Genomic DNA, 17,867 nt, shown 5'->3' on the forward strand with positions numbered 1-17,867 from the left:
ACTATAATTGTTTATACCGCCGTATCAAAATCACTTATGTATAAAGTGTGAGAATAAAAAAATAAAATAAAAGTGTGATTCGAGTGAAGTGTGATTTAATTTCAAGTTATGTATTGCTTGAGGACAAGCAACGTTTAAGTGTGGGGATATTTAATAGTGCTCCAAATGAACATATATTTAGGCGCAATATCCTTCCAATATGTAAAGCTTTTAGTTGCAATTGTTCTATTTTTATGTAATAATCGTTTAAATAAAGAAGTGCGAAGACAAAAGAAGAAAACGACGATTTGAAGACGCAAATGACCAAAAAGCTCAAATGTACAAGATATAATTCAAGTGGTTCAATTTATTGATAAGAAACGTCCAAAAATGACAAGAGTACGAGCCACGGAACGCAAAGTACACGATATCTATGCGTACGAAAGGACGTTTGAAAATCCGGAACCGAGACATGAACCGAGACATGAACCGAGCATCAACGCACGAGTCAACGGACCTAAAATTACAAGTCAACTATGCACATGAAAATAATATAATATATATATAATTATATAAAAATTATATATATATTATATATATATTTATAAGTGTCGGCAGACTAGCAAACAAATCAATGTGACCAGGAAATGACGACCATGCGATCGCATGGCCAGTAGGCACAAAAGTCATGCACTCGCATGAGTTACTGTAGCAGGCCAAGTTCTATAAATAGCAACGTTTTCTGCCGAATTATGTACACTCTTTTCATTTCTTTCCTTCTGTAATCATAATAAATATTTATATTTATAATTTTAATTTTAATTTAAGTTTAATAATAATTGGGTTATTGTAAGAAATGTTTTACGGGTTTTAAATTCGGAACTCTGTCCGGGTAACGCTACGCGATAAATAATCACTGCAAGCTATGTTCTTCCCTTTTAAATTAATGTCTCGTAACTAAGTTATTATTATGCTTATTTGAGCCGAAGTAATCGTGATGTTGGGTTAAATATTAAGACAGGGTTATTGGATTTTGTACCATAATTGGGGTTTGGACAAAAGATCGACACTTGTGGAAATTGGACTATGGACTATTAATGGGCTTTATATTTGTTTAACTGAATGATAGTTCGTTAATTTAATATAGAGATTTACAATTTGACGTATTTATAAATAACCACATATACTCGATCGGACACGATGGGCGGGATATTTATAAATACTAATAATCGTTCATTTAACTGGACACGGGAATGGATTAATAGTCAATGGACTCATTAAAACAGGGGTGAATTATGTACAAGGACACTTGGCGTAATTGTTAACAAAGCATTAAAACCTTGGGTTACACGCAGTCGATATCCTGGTGTAATTATTAAACAAAGTATTAAGACCTTGTTACAGTTTAAGTCCCCAATTAGTTGGAATATTTGACTTCGGATATAAGGATAATTTGACGAGGACACTCGCACTTTATATTTATGACTGATGGACTGTTATAGACAAAAACCAGATGCACATATCGAATAATCCAGGACAAAGGACAATTAACCCATGGTAATAAACTAAAATCAGCAAGTCGAACATCATGATTACGGAAGTTTAAATAAGCATAATTTCTTTAATTTATATCTCATCGTCATTTTATTTATTGCACTTTAAATTATCGCACTTTTATTATCGTTATTTACTTTACGCTTTAAATTAAATTGTATTTATTTTTAATATTTTACATTATGTTTTAATTGTGACTTAAGACATAAAATCGACAAACCGGTCACTAAACGGTAAAAACCCCCTTTTATAATAATAATACTACTTATAACTTATAAATATATTTATATACAAATATAGTTTAAAACATATATAGCGTTAAACTTAGCCAGCTCCCTGTGGAACGAACCGGACTTACTAAAAACTACACTACTCTACGATTAGGTACACTGCCTATAAGTATTGTAGCAAGGTTTAGGTATATCCCATCCGTAAAAATATTAAAACTTGTGTAATATTTTGTAGTATTTCGTAGTAAAAATAATAGTATTTCGTACCCCACCTCGCATCACATCAATAATATATATTGATTTATTTATGTACTACTAACTGTGGATAACTAGTTGTAGATTACTAACGTTGGACTCTTAACTCAACAAACTTAAATCATTAAAACGTAATAAAAATGTTGTAAATATATTTCGATCATACTTTGATATATATGTATATACTTGTTATAGGTTCGTGAATCGGCTAGTGGCCAAGTCTTATTTCAAAGTAAAAATTGTGAAAGTGCGTTATAGTCCCACTTTTAAAATCTATCATTTTTGGGATGAGAATACATGCAGTTTTATAAATATTTTACGAAATAGACACAAGTGATCAAAAAAATTACATTCTATGTTGAATTATCGAACCGAATATGCCCTTTTTAGCTTGGTAGCCTAAGAATTGGTGTTTATTATAATTGCCACCAATTGACGCGAATCCTAAAGATAGATCTATTTGACCCAACAAGCCTCATTCGAGTTACGGATGCTTTAGTACTTCAATTTATCATGTCCGATGAGAGTCCGAGAATGATGGGGATATTCTATATGCATCCTATTAAGGTCGGTTACCAGGTGTTCATCATATGAATGATTTTTATGCAGTTTGCATGTTATTGAGAAATGGAAATTGAAAATCTTGTGGTCTATTAATACGATTTGATAAATATATAGGTTAAACCTATAACTCACCAAAATTTTGTTGACGTTTTAAGCATGTTTATTCTCAGGTGATTATTAAGAGCTTCCGCTGTTGCATGCTAATTTATGGACAAGAGTTGGAGTCAGCATGCTTGTATAATATTGTTTAAAAACTGCATTCGAAGATATATATTGTTGTGTAATATTATTATAAACCATTATGTAATGGTCGTGTGAAAACGCTATATTTTAGATTATCATTATTTGATAATCGTCGTAATATTTTTAAACCTTTATCGATAAATAAAGGTTCTGGTTTGTTTTAAAATCGAATGCAGTCTTTGAAAAACGTCTCATATAGAGGTCAAAACCTCGAAAGAAATCAATTAATATGGAACGTTTATAATCGATATGAACGGGACATTTCAGTTGGTATCAGAGCGTTGGTCTTAGAGAACCAGAAATTTGCATTAGTGTGTCTTACCGAGTTTGTTAGGATGCATTAGTGAGTCTAGACTTCGATCGTATTTTCTTTAAAAACGATTGCTTAACACTTTTTGTTGGAAACTACATATTATTAACATTTAAATATTATGTGATATATTAATCTCTAAACGTGTTTGATATTGTGTGATAGATGTCTACCTCTAGTACAAATCCCATCGACTCGTCTAATAATAATGAAGAGTCGAATATATTTTGGGAAGATTCACAAATTCTCGAGGAAGAACCGGAAGAGGAGGAACCGGAAGAAGAGGAACCGGAAGAGGAGGAACCGGAAGAGGAGGAACTGGAAGAAGAGGAACTGGAAGAAGAAGAGGTTCCGGAGAAAGAAATATTAATAACTACAGAAAAATGGTTAAATAAAAGAAAATCCTTAACCAATGGACCAAAGTTAAAAATGTTCAATGGTGTTTCCGCTAAGGAAGCAAAATATTGGGAAAATTACCAGTTTTCTGATGAATCGGATCCCGATGAGGATTCCGACGACGTTATAGAAATTACCTCGGCCTAATTTGAAAAAGCAAAAGAAAACAATAAGGGAAACGGCATCAAAATAGAAAAACCCGAGCCCAAAATCGATGAACTTTATGTTAACATGAAGTACTCTGATGGGGTGTACCGTAAACACCCGTATTTCTTAAACTTTCACTATAACCCGGCAACATCTAAGCCACCAGGTTTTTCTAGACCATTTGAGAAAAGAACGGCTCGTATTAGGGGAGCACCATATATCCCTAGGAAATTAGCGAAACGAACAAAGTTCGAAGAGGAAGAAACTAGTGAGTCGGAATAAAGAGTTGTAATCATGTTGTGTAATATATGTGAAGCGACCCGTCCCAATCCATAAGGACGAATACAATAACATATGATTTCATCGCGAGGTATTTGACCTCTAAATGATACATTTTACAAACATTGCATTCGTTTTTAAAAGACAAACTTTCTTTACATCGAAAGTTGACGGCATGCATACCATTTAATAATACATCCAACTATAATTGACTTAATAATAATCTTGATGAATTCAACGACTTGAATGCAACGTCTTTTGAAATATATCATGAATGACTCGAAGTAATATCTCTAAAATGAGTAAATGTACAGCGGAAGATTTCTTTCATACATGAGAATAAACATGCTATCAAGTGTCAACAAAAAGGTTGGTGAGTTCATAAGTTTTATTGTAAACAATAAAATTCATCATTTTGATAGACCATAAGATTCAAATACAGTACACCTATCCCGTGTACGAAACCATTTTCATAATGCTTAACAGAGTAGGTTCGTATCCTTTTCTCCCCCGTAGGTTTCCTCGCGATTTTTAATAACCGTACACATATCTCGTGCACAAAAATAACATACACATAACCTGTGTATAAAATCATTCTCTCGATACATAACATTCACTTTGCTTTCATAGCCTGGCTTGGTAACCGACCTTAACATATAATGCGCATAATAATATCCCCAAAACAGAACCTCTCGTCTGTATAATATATAAACTTCGAAGTACTAAACACCACACCCACTAGCTCTTCTGTCTAGTGAATATTCTGGGTGGGGGTGTTAAACCCGGTAGCTACCTTTAGGATTCGCGTGAATTAGGGCCATACCCATTTCTAATTCATAGGTTACCAAGCAATAATAATCAGGGGAAATATTCACATCAATTAGTGGCAATTATAACATCCAACTAATTCAATAATAATCCACAGAACTTCTGTCTGCATAATAATTCATTCGAGGAATGTTTTGCTTGTGTCTATCTCGTCAAACATTTATAAAAGCATTTCATGTATTCTCAGTTCAAAATATATTTCAAAAGCATTTAATAAAGCAGTTATAAAAACAGCGCATGTATTCTCAGTCCCAAAAATGTAAAGAGTAAAAGGGAGCAAATGAACTCACATATTGTATTTTGTAGTAAAAATACATATGACGATATTGAACAAGTGTAGGGTTGGCCTCGGATTCACAAACCTATATCATTTATACATATATATATATATATATATATATATATATATATATATATATATATATATATATATATATATATATATATATATATATATATATATATATATATATATATATATATATATATATATATATATATATATTAACACATATAATGGTAATCGAACAAATTTATATATTATTAGTGATATAGTTGTTATATTTAATAATTTATAGGTTTTATTAATTAATTAAGTACATTTATTTTATATATACTTTAAATGAATAATTATTATTTATTATAAACATATTAATATATTTATGTTATAAATATATTTTTATGTAACTAATATTTTATTTGGTAAAATTACTACTAATAATAAAAGGTTGTATTTTTATAATAATAATAGTAATAATAATAATAATAATAATATCTATATCTATAATAATAATAATAATAATAATAATAATACTAATAATAATAAAAATGTACAACCTTTGAAGGAAGGAGTTTTAAAAATAAAACGCCACTGCCCGAACTCGAACCCGCGACCTCTCGGTAACCCGTCAACACCCCTAACCATCCGAGCTATCATGCTTTTCAGTTATTATTAAGATTTTAATATCTTTTAACTTAGTCTTTCTGTTTTGAAACATCATCATCTCATCTAAATCATAATCATCTCTATCATCATTCCATTTTTATCATCGTTACCCTAATCTCACCATCATCACACGTTTATCATCACGTTAAACACATTAATCTCCTTATCATTAAACTATATCATCACCGTTCCTAATCTATCATCATCATAATAATTCTGTGATCACCGTCCTTTCATTTACAACATCACCATCATTAACATCTTTATCGCCATCGTTCATCAATATCTATCACCAACATAATCACATAAAATTATAAACTTAACATCGTCGCTTAAACCCGTTACTCATTATCATCATCCTAAGTTCATTTGATAATACCATTAAATTTTCATCAATATCTTCTTACCGAGCTTCAATATCATTAACTCACGTCTCTTAACTTTATCACTAATGGCATCATTTACGTACATCATAGAAACTTATATGATTACCATCATCATTAATATTATTATATCATTAGAATCATCAATGATTTCATGACTCAGGAATACGGCCCAAGCAATAGATGACATATCGTGGCCCAAACAGCAATTTATCAGGCCCAATAACCAATTAAATTTCTCGGCCCAACTGAAGAAGAATTATTTGGCCTGAATGAAGCCCAATTCCAAACAGTCCGGTATTAGGAATCCCTCGACCCCATTTAGAAAACGTTTAAGGGTTCAGTTTGTAACAGGCAGAAAACGTATACAGATTTAATGGAATATCGAGTCACCATCTTTATTATTATTATTATGCCAACACCTAAGCATTGTGTACACCACATATATAGTATCATTTGTTTGTACGTGGTGTGGTCATGATCAAAACAAAAGAAAAGCAACTAGTGGGGTGTGATTTTGAGTGGCTAAAAAGAAAAAGTATGCGAATATATATATTGGATCGTGGTTTAGGTTTTGTCTTGGTTCATCCGTAAAACAGAATTTTAAAAGGGGTTGATCGTACATGGATTGTAGTCTACGAATTAAGTAATCCCATGTTGCACAAGTGGGGTTATCTTAATGAGTGGGTGTCGGTCATAATAGAAAAGAAAGGCACTCATCTTTGTCTATATCATGCCTTTAAGGACATCTTAATATTTATACTCACTTTGTTGTGAACGTTTGGATGAAGAAAAAAAAAAATATACTCAGCTTCATGAGTAAATGGGTTGGATTTGGTGACCTTATTCGAAACAAGAAGAAGTGGTAGCAACAATGATCAAAGGTGGTGTTTTGGTGGTTGTTCATGTGAAGTTCTCGGCCAAAACATCAAGATAATAACATGATTTGGTAATGAAGTGGTTTGATGATGAGAGAGAGAGGGGAGAGTGAAGAGAGAGATAGGGTGGTGTTCTTGAAGATGGGGGTGGCGGTTTGTTTGATGGTACCGTGGAGATGGTGTTAGGGTGATGGTTGATCGAAGATGGTGTGGGTTTGGGTGCTTGACAACAACAACAACAACAACAACAACAAAATGAAAGGGTGGTGAGTTTCATGGTGGAGGTTAAGGTGGTTCGTAGGTGGTATTATGGTAGCCGGAGGTGGTGGTGGCTGATGAGGGTTGTCGAAGCAAGAGATGGTGTGAGTGTGTAATTATATGTACATGTATGTTTATATATAAATATATAATCAGTAATGTGGTTCATGAATTGAAAAAGAACCAATAATCAAACAGCACCCAATAGTGCCCAACAGTATAGCAGCCAGAGTCTTTGTTTAATTTTACTGACGCTTTATCACGGATGGTCATATCGTGTCCATTGCTAAACAGTTAATACATAAAATTCTTTCTAAAAAATCCCAAATTTTTAGATTAAATATATTTAATTATTTCCATCATTACCTGTTTGAAACCTGATCAAAAAGATTCGATAATTATTTATTTTTAATTTCAAGTAATCTATACGGAGTATTAAAACCCAACTCATCAAAGTAAAAATATTTTTAATAAATCCTAAATTTTTTTATAACTTAATTATGTATCAACGTTTATCTAGATCTTATCATGAATTCGTATTTAGACTTGTTTAATATCAACCATAAAAATTGACCTGTCATTCGAGCTCGATCCTAACTCAAAATTAAATATTTTTAAAATTAATTAAATAGATTCTAAATACATTTTCAATAAAGCTAAAATTTATATAACTTGTTTTCGGATCACCGTTTATTTTAAAATCGCATAAGTTTAAATTTAACTTCTCTAAATATAATCGAAACGTCCATCGAGTATTACAATTATTAAATAATTATATTCGATATATCTTCTATATATATATATATGTATATATATATATATATATATATATATATATATATATATATATATATATATATATATATTTTGATAACATTTTAATTATATCGTATATTATTATTTTAAGTTATTATATATATATATATAGTTATTTTTATATTTATATTTATATGTATACACCTTTATTTACAAATAGTGGTTCGTGAATCGTCGAGAATGGTCGAAGTTAAATTAATGAAATAAAACAGTTCAAAAATTTTGAGACGTAACCTTACAGACTTTGCTTATCGTGTCGAATTCATATAAAGATTGAGTTTAAATTTAGTCGAAAATTTCCGGATCGTCACAGTACCTACCCGTTAAAGAAATTTCGTCCCGAAATTCGATTGGAATCATCATGGCTGACAATAAGAATGTTTTCCTGACGAATATGAGCCGATAAATAGAGTTTTATTACTGTTGAGTAATATTGATAAGTTAATTTGATTACTCGAAGAGTATAAGCGAAGCTATCGCAAAAGAGTGAATTGAGTAATTGCAGGTTTGTCTTGACCGGTGACATAGTCACGATTGATTTCCGGAATTTAAGGGATTTAAAGAAAATCTTCGAAATAAGATTTGGTTCTTCGGTAATTAAGGAAATTAGAATCCTCTTTGATTAAATGCGATAATCTGTTTTGATTGCTCTGTCGGATATTTCACTATAAATCCACCTTCTTCGTTTCCTTTATATTTTTGAATTCCATCTATTTGTTTTTCTCTTTCCGACTTTAAGTCAAACGAATAATGGTTCAGAATTCGTAGGTATGAATTTTCGTATGAACATGACTAATGTTCTAAGAGAGAAATTGTAATAGCACGATCTTGATTGGTTAAATTACCAGAAGTTACGGGAAAAGATAGAACTATCAAGAAAATATTTTCTTGATTTTGTTTAGAGATTTAGTAGAATGTAAGAGTCGTGAAACATGACATATGATGACGTTATGATCTGTGAATCATCACGTTCCATTAGAAACTCAACATGACTTACTGTAATATAATCACGTTGATCAAGTGTCATTATATTATACTAACTCATGCTTCAGTTCTCAACACTACTTTAAAACATTCAAATTTTAAATTTGAATTTTCAGAATTTAGAAACTAAATTAGTTTCCTTTCTGATGTAACACTGATATCGTGAAGAGATAAACGATTTCAGATAAGAATAGTTATGAAAATATCTTCAGAAATATCGAGGATATTTATAATAAAAGATACGATGATATCTTACAATTTCTAAGATCGAAGGATGAAGAAAATTCTTTCGCAAGAATTTAACATGAGTAAGGAGCAGGGTATTCGCTAAAGATTTCAGCAGATACTGGATCATCTGGATTCTTTGAAGGCAGATTTAGCCTTTGTGAAATATCCACGGCCTCCTTCATGGTTTGCTCAATTCGGTTTCCAGTTCCAACTTTTCTGAGTTTTTCCAATATACTATTCTTTATCATCAAACTTCTGATGGTTAAGGTCGTTTACAGTTTTTGCTGCTTCATCGTCAATTTTCAAAATTTGGAGTATTGGTTCGTAGACTGGGTGCTTTTCAGAGTTTCAGAATGGAAGATTATAATTCTAAGAGATAACTATTATATGTATACATATAATTGTCGATGTAGAAATGTTGTGCGATTTAAAATATTGATTGCAAATTCTCGATAATTGGTATGGTAATTATCGTTACAAGATGCCGATGAGTTCATGATAAGACTTCAATAGATAAATATAGTGATTTGTCAGAGAGATTTAAGTCAAGGAGCATCGAGGTTGCTGGTACGTCTGCTGGTAATATGGTGGAATATAAAAAGTTCTTCGGTAATGATGACGAAGGGCAAACTTATATATCCAAGTTATAGTAGAGTTCATTCGAATGAAAAGTCGAAATTGATTTGCTGAAGCTGTGACAAAATTGGCTAATTTGAAAAGGAATAGCAAAGTTATTTCTGGTAATAACAACTCCAAAGGAGCTAGCACAGAAACGTTTACTCAGGTTCCGAGTGTTTTCAGGTGCATAACTATATGCATCAATCTTTTCTTCCGTAGATGAAGTGCGGTTGGTTCATCCTCTCGATTGAGGTGTTTTCAAGAATCATGAAAGGTTTGAACGCAGATTGTAATCGTCAAGATACAAATGAGGTTTAAGATGAAATCAAGTGGAAAACTTGAAGAGATGTTTAGTTTCATATGTTATAATCAATATTTTAATTCATTTTAATTGTCCAATGTCATTAGTCCACAGTTCGTAGTCCACAATTAGTAGTACAACAATTCATATATAGTTTAATATATAATATTCGAATTAATTAATACGTATCGTGGCCCATTGTATACATGTCTCAGACTCGATCACAACTCAAAGTATATATATTATTGTAGAATCAACCTCAACCCTATATAGCTAACTCAAGCATTACTGCATATAGAGTGTCTATGGTTATTCCAAATAATATATATAGATGCGTCGATATGATATGTCAAAACCTTGTATACGTGTCCCGATATTTAAAGTGCATAAAATAAATAACAGAAATTAAATGACGATAAATAAAATTTGCGAGAATATAAATTGCGATAAATAAATTGCGATAAATAAAATGTAATCAGTTAGCTAGGAACAGTTAGCTAGGAACAGTTAGCGTGGATTCTTAACAAAATTTTTCTCATAGTTAATTTGTTTGTTTCTAACAAATTTTATTTTGTCCAATGTTTTCTTCATTATGCCACTTGTTGGTTTTTGATAGATCAAAATCCAAATATAAAATTGAATGAAAAGGGTTATTCTGCGGTGAACGGATACGTATATCGGTGGTTGTAAATAGGATAGTAAATGACGGTTGAATTAGATTTGAAAGAATGTGCAGTGTACTTATTAATGTGAAATCTAAATATTTCTCGGGTATTACCTACCCGTTAAAATATTTTCATCATTAACAGTTTGTACGAAAGAATTTTTAATTACAATCTTTATGAAAAAATATATATACATATATATTTTCTTCAGATGTAATCATGGATTTAATGAGTTAATATGATATTAATCTCATTTGTTTTTCGGTTTGAGCTAGAATAAATAATCTCTACGACTTTAGAGATTTACATAATCGCCATGAAGAACGAAGATAATTGATGTAGAACGATACGTAGAACGATGATTATACTCGAGGTACAGAATGAGATGTTGAGGCATGGATTGTTGATGGTACGGGTGCAGTTACTGATGGTACTGTTGGTGTCAGTGATGTTGCCGAAACTGGTATGTTTTGCACCATATTTTCCAAGGCTACAACTCGGGCGCGAAGCTCGTTGACTTCTTCCATTATTCCGGGATGATTGTCGGTTGGAACGAGCGGATGAATAAGGTTTAGAATTTTAGATAGAATATAATCGTGTCGAGATACTTTGGAAATGAGAGAGAAAATAGTATTAAGAACATGTTCGCCGGTAAGTGCTTCAGGTTCTTCACCAAGAGGTGAATTCAGTTGGTGGAAGGGATCGCCTTCTTCGCATCTCCATTGATTAAGTTGGCTACGAATCCATCCCCAATTCATTCAGAATTGATGATGACTGCTCGGTTGATCCATTATGGTTACACTGTCTTCGGAGCTCGAGTGAAAATCCATATCGGAATATCTGTCGGAATCCGAGGAACTTGAACTAGTGGCGAGTTCCATTTCGTATGATTGAATAAAGAATTTTTCGATATGAAGTGATTTCCAGCTATCGGGTGGTGTTCTAATTATATAGAATATCTATATATATAGAACAAAAGATTTCGTAGATTACGGAGGAATTTACGAAATATGTCAGGCAAAGTTTACAGTAACAGATATGCTAAGATATGAATTAGCAGATACGCTAAGATATGAATTTTAGTCTATACACTATTCATGCAATCAATGCAGTAAGGTGTGCTTAGACTAAAAATGATAAGCAGGTAACTTTTGACACGGAATGATAAGCAAAACTTTTGACATACAGACATGGTCGAAGTCCAGACTCACTAATGCATCTAAACAACTACTAGTTAGACACACTAATGCAAGACCTGGTTCGCTAAGACCACTGCTCTGATACCACATGAAGCGACCCGTCCCAATCCATAAGGACGAATCAAATAACATATGATTTCATCGTGAGGTATTTGACCTTTAAATGATACATTTTACAAACATTGCATTCGTTTTTAAAAGACAAACTTTCTTTACATCGAAAGTTGACGGCATGCATACCATTTAATAATACATCCAACTATAATTGACTTAATAATAATCTTGATGAATTCAACTACTCGAATGCAACGTCTTTTGAAATATGTCATGAATGACTCCAAGTAATATCTCTAAAATGAGTAAATGCACAGCGGAAGATTTCTTTCATACATGAGAATAAACATGCTATCAAGTGTCAACAAAAAGGTTGGTGAGTTCATAAGTTTTATTGTAAACAATAAAATTCATCATTTTGATAGACCACAAGATTCAAATACAGTACACCTATCTCGTGTACGAAACCATTTTCATAATGCTTAACAGAGTAGGTTCGTATCCTTTTCTCCCCCGTAGGTTTCCTCGCGATTTTTAATAACCGTACACATATCTCGTGCACAAAAATAACATACACATAACCTGTGTATAAAATCATTTTCTCGATACATAACATTCACTTTGCTTTCATAGCTTGGCTTGGTAACCGACCTTAACATATAATGCGCATAATAATATCCCCAAAACAGAACCTCTCGTCTGTATAATATATAAACTTCGAAGTACTAAACACTACACCCACTAGCTCTTCTGTCTAGTGAATATTCTGGGTGGGGGTGTTAAACCCGGTAGCTACCTTTAGGATTCGCGTGAATTAGGGCCATACCCGTTTCTAATTCATAGGTTACCAAGCAATAATAATCAGGGGAAATATTCACAACAATTAGTGGCAATTATAACGTCCAACTAATTCAATAATAATCCACAGAACTTCTGTCTGCCTAATAATTCATTCGAGGAATGTTTTGCTTGTGTCTATCTTGTCAAACATTTATAAAAGCATTTCATGTATTCTCAGTTCAAAATATATTTCAAAAGTATTTAATAAAGCAGTTATAAAAACAGCGCATGTATTCTCAGTCCCAAAAATGTAAAGAGTAAAAGGGAGTAAATGAACTCACATATTGTATTTTGTAGTAAATATACATATGACGATATTGAACAAGTGTAGGGTTGGCCTCGGATTCACGAACCTATATCATTTATATATATATTAACACATATAATGGTAATCGAACAAATTTATATATTATTAGTGATATAGTTGTTATATTTAATAATTTATAGGTTTTATTAATTAATTAAGTACATTTATTTTATATATACTTTAAATAAATAATTATTATTTATTATAAACATATTAATATATTTATGTTATAAATATATTTTTATGTAACTAATATTTTATTTGGTAAAATTACTACTCATAATAAAAGGTTGTATTTTTATAATAATAATAGTAATAATAATAATAACTATAATATCTATAATAATAATACTAATAATAATAAAAATGTACAACCTTTGAAGGAAGGAGTTTTAAAAATAAAACGCCACTGCCCGAACTCGAACCCGCGACCTCTCGGTAACCCATCAACACCCCTAACCATACGAGCTATCATGCTTTTCAGTTATTATTAAGATTTTAATATCTTTTAACTTAGTCTTTCTGTTTTGAAACATCATCATCTCATCTAAATCATAATCATCTCTATCATCATTCCATTTTTATCATCGTTACCCTAATCTCACCATCATCACACGTTTATCATCACGTTAAACACATTAATCTCCTTATCATTAAACTATATCATCACTGTTCCTAATCTATCATCATCATAATAATTTTGTGATCACCATCCTTTCATTTACAACATCACCATCATTAACATCTTTATCGCCATCATTCATCAATATCTATCACCAACATAATCACATAAAATTATAAACTTAACATCGTCGCTTAAACCCGTTACTCATTGTCATCATCCTAAGTTCATTTGACAATACCATTAAATTATCATCAATATCTTCTTACCGAGATTCAATATCATTAACTCACGTCTCTTAACTTTATCACTAATGGTATCATTTACGTACATCATAGAAACTTATATGATTACCATCATCATTAATATTCTTATATAATTAGAATCATCAACGATTTCATGACTCAGGAATACGGCCCAAGTAATAGATCACATATCGTGGCCCAACTGCAATTTATCAGGCCCAATAACCAATTAAATTTCTCGGCCCAACTGAAAAAGAATTATTTGGCCTGAATGAAGCCCAATTCCAAACAGTCCGGCATTAGGAATCCCTCGGCCCCATTTAGAAAACGTTTAAGGGTTCAGTTTGTAACAGAAACAGAAAACGTATACAGATTTAATGGAATATCGAGTCACCATCTTTATTATTATTATTATGCCAACACCTAAGCATTGTGTACACCACATATATAGTATCATTTGTCTGTACGTGGTGTGGTCAAGATCAAAACAAAAGAAAAGCAACTAGTGCGATGTGATTTTTAGTGGCTAAAAAGAAAAAGTATGCGAATATATATATTGGATCGCGGTTTAGGTTTTGTCTTGGTTCATTCGTAAAACAGAATTTTAAAAGGGGTTGATCGTACATGGATTGTAGTCTACGAATTAAGTAATCCCATGTTGCACAAGTGGGGTTATCTTAATGAGTGGGTGTCGGTCATAATAGAAAAGAAAGGCACTCATCTTTGTCTATATCATGCATTTAAGGACATCTTAATATTTATACTCACTTTGTTGTAAACGTTTGGATGAAGAAGAAAAAAATATACTCAGCTTCATGAGTAAATGGGTTGGATTTGGTGACCTTATTCGAAACAAGAAGAAGTGGTAGCAACAATGATCGAAGGTGGTGTTTTGGTGGTTGTTCATGTGACGTTCTCGGCCAAAACATCAAGATAATAACATGATTTGGTAATGAAGTGGTTTGATGATGAGAGAGAGAGAGGGGAGAGTGAAGAGAGAGATAGGGTGGTGTTCTTGAAGATGGGGGTGGCGGTTTGTTTGATGGTACCGTGGAGATGGTGTTAGGGTGATGGTTGATCGAAGATGGTGTGGGTTTGGGTGCTCGACAACAACAACAACAACAACAACAAAAAATGAAAGGGTGGTGGGTTTCATGGTGGAGGTTAAGGTGGTTCGTAGGTGGTATTATGGTAGCCGGAGGTGGTGGTGGCTGATGAGGGTTGTCGAAGCAAGAGATGGTGTGAGTGTGTAATTATATGTACATGTATGTTTATATATAAATATATAATCAGTAATGTGGTTCATGAATTGAAAAAGAACCAATAATCAAACATCACCCAATAGTGCCCAACAGTATAGCAGCCAGAGTCTTTGTTTGATTTTACTGACGCTTTATCACGGATGGTCATATCGTGTCCATTGCTAAACAGTTAATACTTAAAAGTCTTACTAAAAAATCCCAAAATTTTAGATTAAATATATTTAATTATTTCCATCATTACCTGTTTGAAACCTGATCAAAAAGGTTCGATAATTATTTATTTTTAATTTCAAGTAATCTATACGGAGTATTAAAACCCAACTCATCAAAGTAAAAATATTTTTAATAAATCCTAAAAAAATTTATAACTTAATTATGTATCAACGTTTATCTAGATCTTATCATGAATTCGTATTTAGACTTGTTTAATATCGACCATAAAAATTGACTTGTCATTCGAGCTCGATCCTAACTCAAAATTAAATATTTTTAAAATTAATCAAATAGATTCTAAATACATTTTCAATAAAGCTAAAATTTATATAACTTGTTTTCGGATTACCGTTTATTTTAAAATCGCATAAGTTTAAATTTAACTTCTCTAAATATAATCGAAACGTCCATCGAGTATTACAATTATTAAATAATTATATTCGATATATCTTCTATATATATATATATATATATATATATATATATATATATATATATATATATATATATATATATATATAGTTATTTTATATTTATATTTATATGTATACACATTTATTTACAAATAATGGTTCGTGAATCGTCGAGAATGGTCGAAGTTAAATGAATGAAATAAAACAGTTCAAAAATTTTGAGACGTAACCTTACAGACTTTGCTTATCGTGTCGAATTCATATAAAGATTGAGTTTAAATTTAGTCGAAAATTTCCGGGTCGTCACAATATGTATTGTAGTGTGCTTGTATTTTCATGTTATATGTAAAAATTGCTTGTATTGTTTGTTAATTATTTTTTTACGAATCTAATCCTCGTCTATTTTACAGTATAAAAACACACAATGGACGTTAAGGATAGACAACCGAATATTTTAGAAGACCTACCCGGGGACATGATTGATGAAATCTTGTCTAGAGTCGGTCAGAGTTCATCGGCACAATTATTTATGGCGAAATTAGTTTGTCAAACATTTGAAAGACGTTCCAGGCATGCTTTAGTTTATAAAAGGCTTTCCTTTAATAGATGGGGTATATCACATTGGGGAGACCATAAGTTACGCAGTGTTTTCTTTAAAGCATTGAATGAAGGGAACCCAGATGCAATTTTACGCTACGGGTTGAGAGCCTATTTTGACTCTACCTATCCCAACATAGGACTTCGTTCTTTAGAAAGAGCTTCAAACATGCAACATAAAGAAGCATGTTATGTCTACGGGTTAGTAATGTTCGCTTCTCACCAAATCGAAAAAAAGAACATAGGATTGCAACTACTAAATAAAACATTCCCACAAGTGACGGATTCGGTAGTTGGGGTGAGAAACAAGGTTTTTAGATTGTTACGGGGCTGTTGGGCATTACGAAACCCTTGTCCTTTTGACGACATTACAACATGCTGCCTAGCCAACGGTCATAACGGTTATTTTCCACAAGACCAAGGATGGGAAGTAGTCTTAGTAAAACCAGAATGCATGACTTGTTTCTGGACTTATGAATTATGTGTCTTTATTGCCTTTGCTGAACGACTTGCGTACTAGCTAGAATTATCTTCACAACTACGTTGTATTAAAGTTATTGTGTGCTATATTTCATGCTATATATAAAATAGCGGTATTGTAAGTTTGTAAAATATTGTATAAAAGTTTGAACGTGAAATATTATTATAATCAGTTTTTCATATAGAATTGTAGTAGTTGAATTGTATGTTAGCTACTAAGTATGAACTTAACGGGTAGGTACTACCCGGATTAAAACTTATAAAAAGCTAATATGAAGAAAAAACTTTTATAAATGAGTTCATATTATGCTACGGAATACTATTGACTACTCTTAATATTCTATATGATTAACTTAATTCTTTTGGCTATTTTTAAAGGAAATGGCATCGACTACTCGTCAGAACTTGAACATGAGCGAGGAAGACTTCTGTGTTTTTCTTGCTGCCAACATAGCCGCAGTACAGGCTGCAATGCAAAACAACAATAATAACTCTGAATCTAGCAATGCAACTAACACCACAAGAAATCGTGTAGGATGCTCCTACAAAGAATTTACTGCCTGCAAACCTTTGGAATTTGATGGAACCGAAGGACCAATCGGATTAAAACGGTGGACCGAGAAGGTCAAATCGGTGTTTGCCATAAGTAAATGTACCGAAGAAGATAGGGTGAAGTATGACACGCATACCTTCACAGGTACATCGTCAACATGGTGGAATACCTATCTAGAACAAGTGGGACAAGATGCTGCTTACGCACTACCGTGGTCAGC

Source organism: Rutidosis leptorrhynchoides, chromosome 10, assembly GCF_046630445.1.
Source record: "Rutidosis leptorrhynchoides isolate AG116_Rl617_1_P2 chromosome 10, CSIRO_AGI_Rlap_v1, whole genome shotgun sequence".
Lineage (NCBI taxonomy): Eukaryota > Viridiplantae > Streptophyta > Magnoliopsida > Asterales > Asteraceae > Rutidosis > Rutidosis leptorrhynchoides.